The 16751-nt window shown below is 38.5% G+C and overlaps 1 protein-coding gene across 2 annotated transcripts in view; it reads left to right on the top strand.

Moving 5' to 3' along the window:
- The window catches only part of SPOCK3 (SPARC (osteonectin), cwcv and kazal like domains proteoglycan 3), a 319690-nt gene that overhangs the window by 13850 nt on the left and 289089 nt on the right, over positions 1–16751 (top strand). Inside the window, exon 1 of one of the 2 annotated variants that reach the window (XM_083835642.1) lies at positions 13847–13902. The exons of the other annotated variant lie outside the window; for it this stretch is intronic. The gene's annotated coding sequence lies outside the window, so the exon portion shown is untranslated. Of the gene's footprint in view, positions 1–13846; positions 13903–16751 lie in introns of those variants that run through there. 2 annotated transcript variants of the gene reach the window in all.

The following is a 16751-nucleotide window of genomic DNA, read 5'->3' on the forward strand; positions in this document are numbered from 1 at the left end:
TCTCAAGGTCCTGATGAATGGCAGGGCAACCCTTTGGTTTATCAGCCACTCCTCCCAGTTTTGTGTCACCAGCAAACCTGCTGCATTGACATTCTGCCCCACCACTCAGATTATTAATGAAGATACTCCACATTATTAGCCCCAGTATTGACCCCTAGGGAATATCGCGAGCTAGTAGCCTCCAACTAGGCTTTTTACAGCTCATCAAAATTCTCTGAGCCCAGTTGTTCATTCAGTTTTCAAGCCACCTCTCTCTCTGTTTACCCAGTCCATGCTTCATTAAATTCTCTATGACAATGTTATGGGACACAGTACTCTTGCCTTGTTGAGGTCTAGATAGACAATATCCATTGCTCTCCCCTCATCTACAGGGCCAGTCATTTCATTGTAGAAGTTTATCAAGTTAGTCAAGCTTGACTTCCTTTTGGTGAATCCATGCTTACTGCTTCTGATGATTTTGGTTTCCTTCATGTACCTCAAAATACTTTCCAGGATTGCTCCATCATGTTCTTAGGGGCTGAGGTGCGGCTGACCAGCGTGTAGATGCCTGGGTCCTCCTTCTTGCCCTTTCGCAGACAGAAGTCCTCCAGTTCTCAAACTTCTCTCCCAAATGCCTTGATCATTTAAAGATTTTTGAAAGTGGCCTTACAATGACATCAACTCCCTCAGCACTTGTGGGTGCATCCCATCAGGGCCAATGGATTTCTGTATGTCCCATTTGCTGACATATTCTCTAACCTGTGCCTCATTAGTAACCAACACAGATGATTCTTGTCTGCTTGCAAAATATCTGTATTTATGCACAGGTTGTTAGCTTTCCTGGGAAAGGCTTGGTATCTTAATTCTGTGTTTGTTTAATGGCCAGTATGATCAGATTCTAGGATAATTAACATGACCATTCAAATATTACTAATACTGTAAAAGAGTATGGATTGATACACATCGACATTACAAATTGCTTTAAACGTAAGCAACTCTAGGGAATTTGTATTGCTGTGTCACAGGTGAAAATGGTTTAAACACTGTATGTTCACTGTCCACTGAGTTTTTACTATTTTTTTTTACTGCTATTAATGAGTAGAAATATATGTTCCAGGTGATATGTCTTGAGAGGTTTACTCTGAAGGACTCTGAGGCTAACATTACTGTCAGATATTACTGGTTTATTCAGGAATGTCATTTGTTTATTCATTAGCTAGTGGAATACTTTTGTTTAGATTATAAAGTGTTCTAACATGAGATTTCACTTTGTGGCTGTTTATAAAACCAGTTCACAAACTGTTCTTCATTTTGTCACCAAGCACTTATTATACTAACCTTAATTTATACTAAGCCTAATTGTGCTGTATAGCAGTTCATCAGGAAAAAAAAAGAAAAAAAAATACTACTCCAGGCAGTGAGATTGTCAGACATCAATGTAAAAACAGGGAAAATGGCCAAGTGTTGAAGGTATGGATTAGATGCAGAAAGTGTTACCTATAGTTTTGAGTTTACTCCAAATTTTTCACTACATTCTTTGCTAAGTCATTGAGGACAACAAAATTAAGATGTTTAGGCATCCAAATCTGGAAAAAAAAAAGGGGGGGGGGGGACGACGACTGAAGAACCTTTAAATAGGACTTCTGTAGACTTTAAATACCTAGATCAAAAACTGAACCCCAGAAACTCCTGCTTGTTGGGCTGTCTAATCAGAGTACAGAAAAACTTACCAGAGAGAGGAAGCGAGAATAAATGTACGTCTATATCTTGTCTGCCTTAAAGAAGCCTCCTTTGGATTCTGGTTTGTTTGATATAAATAAATGAGTGATCCCAGGGCTCCCCTCTCCCTCAAACCATGTAATAACTAGTTTGCAGAGTCATATGCAGGTCATAAAGCAAGCTCTCTTAGTCACCAGTGCTACCTAACAGATATACATCATCATGCTCCTGGCTGAAAAAAAAAATAATAAATCTCTTACCTGTTTGCAAAGAAGAGATGTGAGCTGTAATCCTGTTTGAATGAATGCCCTGACCTACATACTGAGGTCAGACATCTAAGCCTTGAATTGAGGCAAAGCTCTTGACAAATTCTTGTTGATAGATGTTTTTATTTTTTTAGTTTACTCAGAACTTATTCTAACACAGCTGACCTTGTAAAGCTTCTGAGATGCTCCTTCTTACACACATCCTGGCTTTCAGGCTCATTTTTGCGTCAGATAGCAAAAAATGATGGATTCTACTAAATCCCTTATGGCATTATTCCTAAAAGCATAAATGCATAGCAGCAATGCAAATCTGAGAGATGCACGTATTTGACTTGCTGTACTTCAGGTCATATTTAAATGCTGAAGAGCAGCATGAGAGTCCTGCGAGGATAGGTAAATGGACATGGTGGGATGCCCAGATACTGCAGCAGTGAGGGTCTTGATACAGCCATGGCCTTCTTGTGTCCTCAGCAAATCCACCTCCATACCCATAAGTATGTCAGTAGAAAGTATGGCAAAAACAGGTTCTGTCTATAGTGGAAAATAGTCTGTGGGTATCCTAGGAATGTGAACATGAGCTTTGCTGAAATAAGACACAATTGCACCAGCAAATGAGTCAATATAGCTCATATTATACACAAAATATGCATAAAATGCTACTTACCAAACACTTTATTGGTACTAAACTAAGCTCTATTGTAAATGTTGTCAATATGCATTTTTTATACATTTTTGTTTTATATATTTTTTTATATTTTTATATATTTTTTATACATTTTTATACATTTTATACATTTTTTGCATGCAAGACACTAAAACTTCACATTTATAAATAAAACACATTCAAGAGCGTATCATAACTATAAAAATATGTAGGGGCTTTATAATTATATAAAAACTTTGATAAGCTATTTGAGTTTGCTATGAACATGAGTATGATAATGCACATGGTTTAATCAATACACCTTTCAAAGGAGCCTCATTTGGGAAAATGCAAAAGCCATATCTTGCAGTCAGTAATAAATATTTCATTAAATTATCTCTAATTTAACTTTCACTCCCATTGGCAAACCTCTAGTGGTACATAGTTTTTTCCTCTAGATTTTATTGCTCTGGTAACATGCAATCATCTCACAGCCGTTTGCTTTCTGATCTATGGCATATTGCCTTGCCTTAGATTAATCTCATAATCATTATCTCGTTTAAGTAGGTGATATTTGACCATCTAATCATCTTAAAGAAATTTGAGTAGAATAACATAGACTTACATTTAGCATTCAGAAACATTTTTGAAACAATGAGAAAGTGATTTGACAAAAATATAGCATCTAAGTTATTCTTTTTGTGCATGAAAATGCACACTGCATTTACTGACATAATTAAATTGCCTATGTATCTGACTTTTTAATAATGAAAAAGCAAACCCTGGGGTGCTTAGATTATTTGCTATGTTCATTTAAAGCAAGGAATTCAGTAGTACCTATTCAGTCATTTACTCTTTCTATGCAATGTAGACAGAATGGAAACGGTGCCATAGCTTTCTAGGGTGACAGGTTTGATACAGGTTTGTTATTTTTTCTGTTTTAAGTGTTCCTTTTCAGTTCTTGCATTTGTATATACTAACTACAGAGAAAAGAAAAAATTCAGTTTATCTTGTCATCCAGCTATAGAAAGAAGCAGTATATTCAGATGTCACACTTATCAAGTTGCAATTTTTGATAGATAAATAACATATTTTTTTCAAGGCCTTGTTATGGTTTCTGGGCATATAGCAAAAGCTTTTAGGTGCTCTTGGAAATCAAATTTAGATCTTAAAAATTATTAACTATTTTTCCTGAGGCCAGGATAGCAATACTATAAGATGCGTTGTCTGTGATATGAAATTAATTGAAACTGATGTTAACCTGCAAAGGCTTAACTACCTGCTAATCTTTGGATAAAGACCCTTGACTTGCTTAGACTGAGGGTTAGATAACATGCATTGGTTAAGACATCTGTTCAGTTCTTTATATGTAATCTGGTCTCTATGAAGCAACTTCTTTGGATGCTTGCCTCATTCACTAGATGCTATCCATCTTCTCCAAAAATATGTCAGTAGCTTTTCACATTTAATTCCACTGCTTTCTTGCATTTATGGGTAACTGAGTGAGTTATAACAGTAAATCTGTTAGCTTATGTTAAAATTAATACAAATTCAGGACTTCCAGAAATTTCAAAAATGTATAGACCAGGTATTTATTTGGACTTAATCAAAGTTTTAATGGGCATGGTAGTTTACTCCTATCTGCCTAAATCCTGGGTGTAAACAGTAATCCTCTCAAATCAAAAACCTTCCTTTCCCTTCTAGCTTCAAATTCCAGTACTTGCATAAGGCCTTCAGCAAATGTGCAGTAAACCACCAATCCCACTCACAGTCCTCTAGCTCTCCAAGGAAAAGTATGGACTTAGCTATTATTCAATAATGTACTCTGTCCAGTTGCTAGATTTATGGTTTCTCTTCCTTCTGTCCTTCCGTCCTTCCTTCCGTCTGTCCTTCTGTCCGTCCTTCCGTCCTTCCCTTTTTATCAGTGATTCTACTCCTGTCACTTTTAACTTCCTTCTTTCATTAGCACCCATTAACTACAGTCTCTGGATATGGAAATACTATGGGAACCATTGCAGGATCTTCTGTTCCTCTCTAGGTCTGTGTGCAAACATTGTTAAACTTCTTTCATTCCATATATTCCTCATAACCTTCATATTATGCATTAACTTCATGTTAAACCAAGGGAGAACTCTCTTAACCCCCTGTTTGTTCTTGCTCTGAAGAACAGCTGTTTTAATTTCCAGTATGTTGATTATCCCAACAGATGAAGCAAGTATGTAGCAATGTCCTTTGGTCATGTGCAGACTCTAACAGATCCGAGCAGCTAAAAGCCATGAGTAAAACCTGGATGTAACTTGAATGGAAAGTTAACATTCGGCAATTGTTTTCACATTTTGAGCCTGGAGGCCAATCATGAATAAAGCGTATTAGATCTCTCTTCATATGGGATAGATGGATAGAAAGATCTATGTTGCTTTTTATGACAGTTTCAGATACTCAACATTGTGAAATAAAGGACCACAGCATGACAAGATTATTTGTTATGAAGTATGCATGAAAGTACCCAGCAGTCAAGACGTGCTGGACTGAAGATATTCAAGAGTTTCCAAGTTACACCAACTTCACTTGCCATATTGTCTTTTTTGTTCCTCGTAGATATTTGGTATTTTAAGTGTATAGCAGAAGCATTCTGAGTCTGGAAGTGCAGTGCACTTCTTCTTCTCAGCACTGCTCCCTTAAGAAAGCCTTCGGAGTTTAGTGAATAGATGGCAGGGAGGTCCCATAATAACACTTACCTGCCACTTTGAAGAATAATTTATGACTACCATTACATGGTAATTTTAGTAGGCCTTTCTCTGATACTGCTGATCCATTTGTCATTTAGTCTGTTGATTAACTTGAAAGAAGAATACTGGATGTTTTCCGTTTGAAAAAGTGCAAAGAAAAATCCCATATACTAAAATATCTCATGGGCTTGATTTGGATACTACAAATTTTAAAATGTTACTTCAGGAAACACACTACATTTTATATGTATCATTCTGTAACATGATTTCAGAGTCTAGTGATTGTTAGAAAGACAGAGTTACTGTTATAACTCCCTCAGTTACCCAAATTAGGTTGCATATGCAATTCAAATGTGTAAAAATGTTAGAACATACCCTCCTAAGCAAAGCAAAATTGTAACCCTGGTGGAGGAATGTTTGATTACCTGGATTTAGATCTGTTTGTGTCTCTTGTAAAGAAGGTGGTTGTTGCAAAGAACATGAAAATTGAAGTTGTTTATCTTCAAAGGTAATACAACCAGTGTTAATTGGTAGGGGAAAAAAATAGATCTATCCCTAGTGACTTGTCTGCAAAGTACGTTGAATAAAGAAACTGCAAAAAAAAATTTTGGCCTATAGAATAGAGTAAAAAATAAATAAATTGTATATTTAGAAAATAACAATACAAACCACAAAAAGAATGTGTGAAGAACATGAAACCTTTTCTGATAGCTAAATATAATAAATAGAAGGAGAGAATATAGAGAATAAAACTGCCTTCATAATGGCAAATTACTAATGGGTTTCAGGCTCTTTGTATTATTTATGCTGTCACACTGCACTGTCATTAAGATTATGGATCTGTGTTATCTGTGTGGTATACTCAAGCTGAAGTGTTGCAATTTCTATGTTGTTTTACCACTCTTACACAAGTTCTGAAGAAAATATGCTCTGAAATGCAGTAGCTCCCGAATGTGTCTGGTGATGGCAAAGCAGCGATACTGTTTGTTCCTCTACATGAGATGCATATATTCAGTGTCAGTTCAGTTTTTAGACATTGTATAGTAGAGGAACCATGGGGTTTTGGTTTCTTTTTTTTTGCCAATATGGCAGCGTTCATTCTCTGCTGATGTCAGGAAGGAGCAGTGTTTCTACTTCTCTTTGCACGGGGACCTGAAATTTAAGATGTCAGAACATAAGAAGCTGCTTGAGGGAGGCATTTTCATATTCATCTATTCCTGAAAGGGAAGTCATTTTTTCCAACAGACTGGCATTTAAAAGACTATTCTCACTTCAAGCTCAGTCTGTGTGTATTCAGGCTCGTCTTTCTGGGCTTGTTTCTGACCATTGCTTTTTTTTTAATTTTTCATCTGGCAGATTAGTACAAATTTCTACACTGTCACACAAGTGCCCTTGGTTATCCTTTTCGTTGAAGCCAGCCTGGTCCCTCCTAAACATCCCTTTTGGCACTCTAGTTATGGCTCACATGCCCAGAGCAAAGGTCTGGAATATTCTATGCAGGCATTGGAATAGGGACTCTTCAATATGGACTGTATACAGGAGATGTCTGGATGAAAAAATAAAGTACTTAAATTACTTGCTTGTGAAGGAAATGAAGATATTATTATGATATATTCATAATGATAATCTGCTTGGGTTTAGCTGTTGGGTATCTCAAATTCACTTTTTTTCTGCTGAATAGCTTGCTTTCTTCTTTTGCTCAAGGAGTTCCTGGCTTGGCACTCTGTTCTTGAGGGTTTGGGAAGACTCAGACATACATCAGTCAGCTTCTGTAAAGCTGGAAGCCAAGTTCTTCATGGAGCTGAAACACTCATGTCATAGACTCCTGATCCTATGCCAGTCAGCCAGGAACCCCAGGGCAGATTGCACTGGTCTTTTAGGAGCTGCAAGTATTAAGATCCCAAATGCTATTCACTTTTGTTGATCTGACTCTCTTTGGAAGGAGGCAGCTTGAAATCCTGCAAATCCCCAAGAATGGATTAGTCTGACTACTGAAGTTATTCTGAAGTAAAGGACACAAGCTGGGAGCCAGGATAGTGCATGGAAGGATGTTAAAACTTAAGCTTTTCTCTGATGGACGCCTGTTTGTGACATGGCAAAAGTTTGCAAAAACTTGATGTTCCCATGTAAAGGTCATTGCTGATCCATCCTAATCCCCTCTAATATGGGGGTTTGGTCAACAGAAAGCTAAACATAAGCCAGCAGTGTGACCTGCCAGCCAGGAGGGCCAGCTGTACCCTGGGCTGCATCAGGCCCAGCACGGCTAGTGGGTCGAAGGAAGGGATTGTCCAGCTATACTCTGCACTGCTGTGGCCTCACCTCGAATACTGTGTGCACTTTTGGTTATCACAGGATAAGAAGGACATAAAAATTAATATTTTTATGTGTCCAAAGGAGGACTACAGAGGAGGTGAAGGGTCTGGAGTGGAAGATGTATGAGAGGCATCTGAGGTCCCTTGGTTTGTTCGGTCCAGAGCAGAGCAGGCTGAGGGGAGGCCTCATGGCGGCCTGCAGCTCCCTCACGAGGGGAGCGGAGGGGCAGGCGCTGAGCTCTGCTCTCTGGGGACAGCGACAGGACCCGAGGGAACGGCATGGAGCTGGGACAGGGGAGGGTCAGGCTGGGTGTTAGGAAAAGGTTCTGCACCGAGAGGGTGGTCAGTCACAACACCGAGCCTGCCATAGCTTAAGAAGCATTTGGACAAAGCTCTCAGATACAGGTTTTGATTTTTGTGTGGTCCTGTGTGGAGCCAGGAGTTGGGCTCATTGATCCTTGTGGGTCCCTTCCAACTTGGGATATTCTATAATTCTATGATTCTATATGTTTTTTCTTTTTTTCTTTTCCCTTCCCTTCCCTTCCCTTCCCTTCCCTTCCCTTCCCTTCCCTTCCCTTCCCTTCCCTTCCCTTCCCTTCCCTTCCCTTCCCTTCCCTTCCCTTCCCTTCCCTTCCCTTCCCTTCCCTTCCCTTCCCTTCCCTTCCCTTCCCTTCCCTTCCCTTCCCTTCCCTTCCCTTCCCTTCCCTTCCCTTCCCTTCCCTTCCCTTCCCTTCCCTTCCCTTCCCTTCCCTTCCCTTCCCTTCCCTTCCCTTCCCTTCCCTTCCCTTCCCTTCCCTTCCCTTCCCTCCCCTCCCCTCCCCTCCCCTCCCCTCCCCTCCCCTCCCCTCCCCTTCCCCTCCCCTCCCCTTCCCCTCCCCTTCCCCTTCCCCTTCCCCTTCCCTTCCCCCTCCCCTTCCCCCTCCCCCTCCCCCTCCCCCTCCCCCTCCCCCTCCCCCTCCCCTTCCCCTTCCCCTTCCCCTTCCCCTTCCCCTTCCCCTTCCCCTTCCCCTTCCCTGGAAAGTTCTCAGATATCTTGATTTAAGATGCTTAACCCATAACTACTCTCTGGGGTTTCAGCCCAAACTGGGCTGAAAGACATAAAAAACCAGGTAATTCTCATAAACGTATTGGAGCTGAGAAGTAAATACAGATGTTCAGAGTTCATCATTTAAAATTGGAATGAAAAATTTTACCTCTGTGCTCAAAATCATCACTTTTATTTGATAACCTGGATTCACTTAATGGAGCATAATAAGGAAGATAAATTAATGTCTCCTCATTTCTAACCTCTTGTTCCACTCATTATCCTTCCTTGATTTCCACTAAATACAAAGATGCCCCTACTTCCAGATGTTTCTTTATTAAAATATTTCCAGGACAGATTAAAAACACAAGTCATCCAAAATGCTGAAAGTTCTCAACTCATTATCACATTTTACATATCATACAGACATACTGACAATGTTAATTAGTGAGAAAGGCTTGATTGTTCTTTAATTACTTTGCCAAGAGCTAGTACAAAATAGGAAGCCACAAATTATATGACATATTATAAGTGGATTGACTTTAATGATATCTTCATGTACCAACATGCATATTTCATTACTAAGCTTTTAGCTTAGTTATTAGCATTTTAACATGGCCATTAATAATAAAAATGCCAGGTTATGTATATGAAGAAAATTATTTCTGCAGAATTTCAAAAGACACCTGAATTAATGGTGCACTTATTTGTGTTTTGCAAAGTTCCTGATATCAACATCAGGAAACAGTGTATGGATCATAAACTTCTTCCTAAAACCCACCCTACTGTGGTGTCCTTATGCATTTTATAAAAAGATTCCTTACTGAAAAAAAATGCAAGCAATCTATGGAACAGAGTACAATCCTAAGAAAGTGCCCTATTGCGTAGAGAGTCAAATCTGTCTCATCTTCTGTGGCCCCTGAAGATCTGATTTTCTAGTGTTCAGTCTGGGGGAGGATTCCTCTTGTTGTCAGAGGATATTACTCCTGCATCTGTAGGTTTAAGGCTGAGGTGGGAAAGTCCCTAACTTTCCAAGCACTCTGAAAGCAAACCTATATGCATAAAATGGAAATAGTAAACTCACCAAGCTGTCTTTCTGAGAAAAGATAGAGCGCCTGCTTACTGAAACAAGTCTCATCCGCTTTTACATGGATCATGTTTTTACAGCAGTGCTATACTTGCTTGGATAAAATGACTACTGTTACTGATTGATAACAAGACAAAGCTAGTTTAATTTATTATATCTGCTTGTTTATTACCATCATATTATAAAGATGACATTTATGTATCAGCTTTGATTTGAGCAAATAACTTTGACATTCAGCAACAAAAGGTCAGTCCCTCAATTTTGCTTTGAAGTTTAGAGTTCTATTAGTCAAATATGGACAAACTTTTCTCCTCTTTACCTGCACCCTATTGTGTACTATAGGATACTAATGACAATATGAAAAACAAAAGAACCGCATGTATCTGGTGATGAGACACTCTTATATTTTCCACTATATTTTCCATCATATGTCCACTCTCCTTTAAAACCAAAAATGGAGACGAGATATTTCAATCTGATTTAATAAAGAAGAAAAGCTATTGATCGCCATTGTGTAAGTAAGAAAACAGTTGGGCTTGACATTTTTTTTTTCAGTTTTATAATACTGTTTTTCACAGAAGAGTTCTCAGGTGGAGTACCTCTTTCACTATACCTACATTCAAGAGTGCTTTGTGTCCTGAATAATTGGAAGTCTATTGTAATTGCCTAGTCATGATATCTAATGCATTACAAAAATGTCACATTTCACTTTACTAAATATGATTAAAAATCTAGCAGAAGCATATGGCTTGGCATTTTGAAGAAGGTAGACTGCACAAGGATGCTGAGTTCCTTCACAAGGTTGCATTCTTCAATTCAAAAAGATGTCTTGTTCGTCCGGGTGAGGAGCTGGGAATACTCTGGGACTGACGGTCTTTCTCTTTACAATTAATTATGCACACATAATCACTTTGAGAATCTTCCAAAGGCTGACACATTATATTCTCGACGGAAAGCCAAGGATTTCTGTACTGTAAAATAACACGAGAAAGGATTCAGAACAGAGAGATTAGGATAATAGGTGAGAATCAGCAAACACTCTTTGGACCAGAATGCTCTTTTAATTTTCCGAAGGGAAAATCCTGATCCACTGATGAAAAGTCATGATTTCGAAAATCTGGAATACTCTTTTCTAGCCCAAAGAAGAAGAACTGAAAGCCTTGAGGAAGAGAAATGACTTGATATATGGTTGTATTTTGAGCATATTCCTAGGCTAAAGTTGACTTGTCTTTTATTTTTTGCTCACTTGTATATAGTTCTAAACAAAAAATAAAAAAATGTGGTGCTTTAGAAGAGTGGTTACTGTGCAAAGTAGACTCTCTGTGGAAGCTTTTATGTATATTTAATTAATCAAGGGCTTATGCATGATTAATATTTTCAGTTGGAGTGTAGGCATAGAAAGCTGTTGTTCACCTCTGGTTCTGATTGAGTTTTTCACTCTCGATACGGCTTACCACTTCTTTATAAGGGGAAAGACAGCTCATGGGCTGAAGTGAGAGTGAATGCATATAAAAAATTCTGAAGGTGGATGCAAGTGTTAATAATTTTCATTTTTTTCTCTCTGGTGCTGAGGCTATTTATTGCCTGCCAGTTTTGCTTGCCCATTTTCAGATATTGCCAGCCTTCACTGGAATGGTGTGGAAAATATTTCCATTAGGAGTAGCAACAAAAAACCAAACTCCATGTTAACATAATTCAGTCCTTTATGTGAATTCAATATGAATTATGTGTTCACATATTATCTTCCAAAGCCTCTTGCCTTATGACACTACAAATAGGCAGCATTAATTTAATGATCAGCTTCTCATTTCATGGCTCTGTGAATGATCCTTTTCCTGATTTACTAGACATTACTCAAACCACACTTTGAAGACAGAACTGGTAATTTATTACTTTTTCTGTCACCTGTCTTCTTTTTTGACAGAAACAAATTTATTTGTACAGTGTTTGTGAATTAAGGGATATGATAGTGTCCCATTTGACAGAAGTGAAACTTCTAGTCAGTCAAAGGATACATTAAAATTATGGCCGAACAGTTTTACAGTTCAGTTAACAGTTTTCTTTTGTTTCGTATTAAATGTATTGGGTAAGCCCAAAGCCCAGCTCCTAAGTCATTGGGTGAAGCTGTGTATGTGCAACATCGAAACACAAGTGGACAATTTCAGTTTCAAGAGAATATCAGCCAGAATGGGATTTTGGTTAAACTGAAGCTACTGGTAACAAATAAAAGCAGAAGCATTGCCACACAAGGAAGGCAAACAAAATACAGCCCTCACATGTTTCTTGGTGGTAGCCAGCTGGTTAATTAGCACAGATGTGTTGGCTACTTAATTAGCAGATTTACAGCTCTCAGTAACAAAAACTGCTGTTTCTTACTCACTGAAGTGATATGAGGAGGTAGAGGGAGGAAAAAAGGAAGCTGAAGGTGAGAAATAGGGGATCCAAGGACAGACACCTGTAGTAAGCTAAACGTCATTAGAGCCTACTCCAATACTTTTGGAACAGCTTATTCAGCTGTGATCCAGCACTGAAATGGTCAGGAGATCCTTGGTTGTGGTTTGGATTCACAGGCAGTTAGGTAATGGAGTCCTGAGGGCAGGATGCTAATGTCAGATCCTTTACCCAAATGCTTTCTCTCTTCTTTGCCCTGCCAGTCTCCTACTTCAACAATTTTCTTTTTTTTTCTGCTATTGGATTTTTCAATAATTTCATTCGTGCTAAATGCCAGTGAGGATGGCGTGCTATATAAGAGCATCATAATAGAAACTTGAACTGCTCTCTCTGGTTTATGTGTATATTATGCCCTGGGATCATGATAAAGTGAGAAAGTATATGCATACCATACTTGCAGTTCTTTACGTAGTGACTAGGTTAGCTTAGATGTTTACATAGCTTCATATTGTGAATTCATATTCCTTTTGGTAAGGAGGGACAAAGCTATTTGTTTGTTTGCTGAAACATAAACAGTCCTATACCTGTCAAGGGACAAAAATCTTTGGATTTCATAGTGTGCTATGGGGATTTCATCTCAGGCCATCATCATGGAAACTTGTGAGATAGATATTTGAAGTACTATGTCTCAAGGTGACCTGGAAAGTGTCTCCATTTGATTTGGAAGCGTTACTTGTCTATTTAATATTTTTAATTTGCGTGTTTATTAACCTCCTGACACACACATTTTGTTTTGCATCAAAATATGAAATTCAGTGGGTATTAATAGATGTGTATTTTTTGAGGGCACCGCAATGGCATGATTAGTTGTGGTTACACAAGATGAAGGTAGTTAAAGCAAAACAAAAATCAAAAGAAAGAAACATCATTGCCCTAGGAGAGGTTGGTGAGATTTGTCCATTTGAGACTGCTGGAAGGAGGCTGCACAGTAGATTCAGAAGAGTCATAAATTTGTAATGTGTAGCCAGTGTGGCTGGAGGGATAAATATTCAGTACCTGTTATTAACTGATAAAGTCATACATATGTATGGATCTATTTTATGTGATAATTAGAGAATCTAGTTTTAGCATCTGCTTTTACCTGATAAACCAACTTTATTATTTTAAATAAAAGAAAGGCAATAATTCACAAGCTATGGGCATCAGGAAGATGCAAAACAAAGCTGTCAAAGAGGAGGAAGGATAGGAGGACAACATTTTAGATGGATACCCACTGGTAAGCAGGAGGTTGTGCAAACAAGAACTGCATGTGCTTGCTTCCTATACACTTTTTTGGAAATATTCTTGCCTGCTTTCAGAATACATTTGCAAACATTTAAACTAAGTTTACCTTTAAATAAAATGGAATTATGAACAAATTTGGACATACCATAGATATCTATTTGGGGATTTATTCTAAATATGAGTGCTTACAAAGATATCTGTTTGCTATAGCTCATAGCTGACAGAGGATTTTACCAGTGCATTTTGATAACCGATTGTTGCAATGGTCAGGTAACAGCCAGTGAATAAATAATAAGAAAAGAGAATTTAAGAATTCATATTTCATGTTACAGTCTTAGTCTGGAGCAATAATATATGCGTGCTGCTTCACCAAGTGCAAAATATTTGGAGCTCTTACTTTTCCTCCCAACAGCAGCAGGGTGGAGGAACAGATCTGAGCTTCAGATTGTTTATTTGGCTGCCGATAAGGTGAGAAACACTTTTAGAAGGTATTGCCTTTTTAAGAGCTTTTAAACTCCCACTGCAGTTTGTCAGCATAATTTATCTGCTGTCTTTTCGAAGTGCCACATTCCTTGAACGTGTTTTTTTTTTTTTTTTTTTTTTTTGGGGGGGTGTGGGGGGAAGGGAGTTGTGGTATTGTCATGGTGTTGTTTGTTTTTTACCCTCAGACCATGGTTTAGGGAACATTTACTGTTCTGTATGCAGTTTGCTTTCTTATAGAGTACTGTTGATACATGTTGTATGTGTTCTAGGCTTTTTTGTTTGCTTGTTCATGTAGAATGCAGTGCACCATAAAATATAGCCAAGTACACGTGTGACATGCAGATATGACTACTGTGCATTGCCTCAATACACCATATTGCAGTATATTTGCTCACAATTGTTACCATGTGTTATCCAAGCTAAACAGATAAGACAAATATTTCAGATGGTGATTCCTTTGAGGAATGTATCTTAGGAAGGTGGTGCTGTGAAAGGCATAGATATTTTTGTGAGAAAGTGGGAGATGATCTGCAAAATAAATGATTAACTCCTGTATATCAGGGAAGTTATGGTATGGCTTTCAATACTTCTTTGGAAAGTTAAGGCCCCAAGGACAAGCGGTGGGAAGGGAAAACACTGTACCACCTTAATGGGACATATGTATGAAATAGTGTTTTTCTAGCTTGCCCTAAGAAATGTGAATTTGTTTAAATGTTAGCCACGTGACCTAGAGCCCTGGAGGATGAAAACCCACTTCCAAAATTGCCATCGGCATTCTTGGAGGAGTACTCCAATAATGCTCTAGGAATTACCAATGACTGCTCACATGGTCAGAGTAGACTAGGGCAACAATATTAAAGTAAGAGAGAGATTAAGGTCAAACCTATAAATATCTGGAGAAATAATTTGAATGTGATGCTCTTACCTTTATTTTTCAAAGGGCTTGGAATTACCAGTAGATATCTGGTATTTAATTTTGCTTGAAGACAAATGTGCTATTCTTTTATTCCTTGAAATAACAAATGTTTGCTTATCAAAATAAATTATATACTAAATTAAATCTCCTTTATAATGCAAATGTAATGATGATAACTTCTTTGCCTCGCTGAATTTTATTCCACAGCACAGAAATATTTCACAGATTCTGCTTCTCAGCTATGTGGGTCCCTCTGCCAGTTGTTCTCCCTGCCCTTTTACGTGGGCAGGATGAGGGGAAAAGGCCAAGGCAGAGGTCTGCCGTTTCTTCTCAGTGAGCAGTCCCTCAGAGCCCATTGCCAGCTGAAGTATAAGGGTTGTCTCAAGGCAACTCAGGATTTCCATACATTGAGGTGATTCTAATTAACTCGCTGATGACCCTGTCACCTCCCTTCTCAGTCACACCAGGATGATCTCCTCTGCGATCCCTCAGGGCTGTTCCAGCAGCCTGCTGCATGGAGCTGGGCAGACTGGCCCTGCTGCAGCGCCCTTCTAATGAGCAGGCACGCAGCCTGAGAGATGTTGCAGTTTAGGTACAAGATATAACATGTTCTCCTTTCTTGGGAATATTTCAAGTGTGGTCCTGACAGAATTAGTACTTAGCTCAATGCTCTGCATGGTTTGTATCATGAATAATCAAAAAAATGAGTTATAAAGTGATAAAACTCATGAAAGGCAAAAATGACAAAAACAATAATTAAAAGAAGCAGGTGGTTAATGCGAATTTGACTGGTGTTTTACTGGAACCAAATGTGGGGCATATATTTAAGGACAAGGAGTTCAGCCTGTATCTCCAGGTTTAAGAATTCTGCCCACAAAAGCAGTGACTTTGAAACCACTTAGGATTTATAAGGTGCCTATGCTAGTACCTTAGTTTGGATGAAGGGTGTGTTATTGTAACCAGTTTCCCAATCATCCCACTAACCTTTAGTTTATTCCAGGAGCAGTTCTGGAGCACATGAAACCAATTCCTTTTTGATAAAGCTAGACGTGCTTCCAAGGAGTGCAAAAATGTGTTGATGTGTAAACACAGTCTATAGTAGAAGAGATCATTCTGCATATAAGTATGCATTTATTCACAGTTATGTGACCAGGATATCCCATACCGTTCACCTTCCACATTTTCAAAGGATTATAAACACAGACTGTGCAATCATAAACCATTGAAGCTGATTCTAAAAGATACTTGGAGAAAGAGAGAGCCATCTGAATCTGCAGGGTGGTGTTTTTTGTTTGTATGTTTTGTTTTTTTGTTTTGTTTTTTTTTGTTGTTTTGTTTTGAGGGGTGGTGGTTGTTGCTTTGATTTTTAATGTTTGATTATCGTGAATAAGAATCTTCAAGAAGACTATTATGATGCGAACTCATGGCTGGAAGATTGACAAATTCAAACTGGTGATGTGCATCACTTTTTTTTTTAAGTGGTGAGGATTATTAATGTTTGGAACAACCTTTCTTGGGACGAGATGAACTTTCTATCTCTTGATGTTCTCAGGTCAAGACAGAATGCCTGCCTGGAAGATGTATTCCGGCTAAGCACAAATTGTAGGTCCCACGGCAGGGCGATGTGTGATATGCAGCAGGTTGAACTAAGTAATGTCAGACTAATAGTCCTTTCTGGCCCTAAAATCTATGAATCCATGTTAACAAATTTATGTATGCTAACCTCTTATACAACTGACACCTCATTTTGAGCCACTTTATAACCACGAGTGACCTGACACGTATTCTATCCAGTTTCTAGTGTGCTCTTATTTCTGGAATTAGTATCACTCCATCCCGCACAGTCCCAAGGCACTTCTTGCAACCATTGCATTCATAAAGATAAGGTGTTCTCTAAACAAAAGAGCCGAATGCTCTT

This window comes from Anser anser (assembly GCF_964211835.1).
Source record: "Anser anser genome assembly, chromosome: 4".
In the NCBI taxonomy this organism is placed as follows: Eukaryota; Metazoa; Chordata; class Aves; order Anseriformes; family Anatidae; genus Anser; species Anser anser.